The sequence below is a fragment of the Anolis sagrei genome, chromosome 2 (assembly GCF_037176765.1).
Source record: "Anolis sagrei isolate rAnoSag1 chromosome 2, rAnoSag1.mat, whole genome shotgun sequence".
In the NCBI taxonomy this organism is placed as follows: domain Eukaryota; kingdom Metazoa; phylum Chordata; class Lepidosauria; order Squamata; family Dactyloidae; genus Anolis; species Anolis sagrei.
This window is the reverse complement of record NC_090022.1, coordinates 243,877,972-243,881,044: the sequence shown is the minus strand read 5'-3', so window position 1 is coordinate 243,881,044 and position 3,073 is coordinate 243,877,972.

Genomic DNA, 3,073 nt, shown 5'->3' with positions numbered 1-3,073 from the left:
GAGTGCCTGTGTAGTGCAGTGGTTTGAGTGGTGGAGTGAGACTGAGGGAAAACAAGCATGAAATCCCTTCTCAGCTGTGGAAATCCAGAGGGTAATTTTGGGCAAAGTCACCCTCCCTTATCCTTTGAGGAAGGCAATGGCGCAATCCTCCACTGGGGAAAAAAAATCTTATAGTAATATTTGGCCTTATTTGATATTTCTTCTGTGCCTGTGTTATTTTAGAGACTAAAGAGGTTGAATAGAGGCAACACAGTTGGGATTCCTGTAGCAGAAATGTGAGAGGACATTACGCTGACGGATCAATGACTGAATTGACATTGTGTGAACTTTTGGTATATGTGATTTGCCTAGATGAATCCTCTTACAGTTGTGATGACGATATCCTTGCCTCTCAAGTTCTGTTCTATCTACAAGCAATAGCAATGAAGCCAGAAAATAATGAGTCACCTTAAACACTGATTATTATTATTATGAACATGGAATTTTAACCATCTGCAATAAATGTAGAAGAGAACAAAACCAGCAGACAAGTACTAAAACGTGTATAGTGTGTTGACAATTGGCAAAGAAGAATGCTATTTCAATTAAAAAAGGAACACTTGCTTAAAAAGGCTAGTTCAGTCAATCGTCCAGGCAGCCAAATGATGTATTAAGAGCCATCTGTTTGCTTTTCCATAATTATTTTTTAACAGCTTAAAAATAAACTCTTTCTATTGACGCAATACCTTAGATCTCATAACTCCCTGCAGCAGACATTACGTCACCCTTTCCAGAGCTTGGAAATAACCATAGTTCATAATAATTTGTTGCTTTAAGAAACTGTAATTCCTTTTTCCAGAAATTTTAAACCACAGGTGAATGGCCTGTAAGATTTTTCTAAAGTAACTAAAAGTAACTAGTTACTTTAAAGAAAAAAACTTTCTTAAAAATAACTAATATCAACTGAATACTTTGTGGGACTTGGTTCAGGTCCTTTCATACATTTTTTTAAATAGATAATATCAGCTTAAGAAGATACAATAAAAAACAAATAACATATATATTCCAGTATAAGCTGACCTGAATATAAGCCAAGGCACCTAATTTTACCACAAAAAACTGGAAAAACTTATTGACCCGAGTATACGACGAGGGTGGGAAATGCAGCAGCTACTGGTAAATTTCAAAAATAGAATTAAAAATAGGTATCAATAAAATTACATTAACTGAGGCATCAGTAGGTTAAATGTTTTTGAAATTTTACATAAAACTGTAATTCAAGATAAGACTGTCCAATTCTGATTACCGTATATACTCGAGCATAAGTATACTCACTTGAGTATAAGCAGAAGGTGGCTTTTTCAGCCCTAAAAGGGGGCTGAAAAAATTGGCTTATACTCAAGTATATATGGTATACATAAGAATGAAACAGAAAAAAGGCTATTAACTTTCCTACTGATGCCCACTTTTAAAAGTTTATCATAGGGCTTGTCTTTATTCCTTTTTCTTGTTTTTAAATTTAAGATATTACAACTACACTAAAAAATACCATATAATAAAGAAGAGAGCAAATACATAAAAATAATAAACTTAAACATAAGATATAACAGACTGTCAAAGAAGATTGGGGGATGGAGAAAAATTCCTACTAATGGTTATAGAGGTTATAAAGTTTTCATTTTGTTATAGAATATCTTCAATGCCCGTTACTTCTACTACTAATCTAATTTTCAAATACTACAAAGTCTGCATTATATTTACCAAACATCAATTAAAGTATGTTGTCTTTTGTATTGCGATCTGGCTGGACTCATTGGGATGAACAGAAATAGGAAATGTTCCAAGAATTTTTCTAAGTTCAGTCATGTTCTGTGTTATTTTCTTTCAAGTGAACGCTGAGAGCTTGTAGGGAAGTGCTGTGCTCAACAAATAACAAAAAAGCCAAAATATGTGTTTCATAATAAAGTTAATTGCTGGGTGAAGCCAGAATTACCTCAACTTTATCATGGCTCAGTGCATTTTGAGATCACGAAGGATAAGAAGAAATTGGCTGAGGCTCACAAGAGACAAGCACTATGCCCATTCTTTGGTACCTAGCCATATAAAGAATGACTGGGAGGGAGAAACTTACTTCCCACATCCCTACATCCTAAGTGAGCTTCTAGACTTAAATAAAGCCATGACTCTGTAAAGGGTGTCACTCATTGGCAAATGGATACCTGACAAATTATCCACAAGTTTTTCCTAGAAGGGAAAAGAATCCTTTGCTTCATTTTTACAGCAACAAAAATAAAAAGGAAAGGGAAAAAAGGCAGCATCCACTATACATTACAATTTAGAAAGGAATTGTAACTTTCTCATTGCTTTAAAATTTGCCAACTTAGGTCAGAACTATTTGATCACTTGTTTTTTCAAAGATGATTTATGATTATAATTTCTTCTTTTGTTTTTCATGCTAGCTAATTTTTTTTAAAGTGAATCTCAATTAAGACTATATTAGTAAAGGTAAAAGTTTCCCCTGACATTAAGTCTAGTAGCATGACTACATGGAGCACTGTTATCTTCCTGTATTAGCAGTACCTATTGATCTACTCATATTTGCATGCAGAAGCAGGGGCTAACAGGAGCTCACCCCACTCCCCAGATTCAAAAACTTTCAGTCAGCAAGTTCAGAAGCTCAGCGGACCCACTGTGTCACCAGGGGGTCCTAGACTATAGTACTTTAATACAACTGTTCTCAAGGTCATCTAAGTAAGGGATGAGTAAGTGTGAGCTGCTGGCCCATTTTGTGACCCCAAGTGGTAATGGTGGTGTCCATGTACCATTGTACCACAATTTGAGTCTGCTTTGAGTCCCCCGCTGGAGTGAGAAATACGGTATACAAGTAAAGCAATCAAGTAAATAAACAAACAATAAACGTGATATTCGGTCCAGGGAAAGCCTTTTTTGAAATCTAAAACATAGTCAAAAGGCTCCACATCTGCCAGAGGCATTATGGGGCAAAATGTATATCCTGCACCCTGCCACCCAGCCTTCCACCGCTGCCCAAGTGGCAACAATCAAGATGCCCCACAAATACACCACCACACAAAAG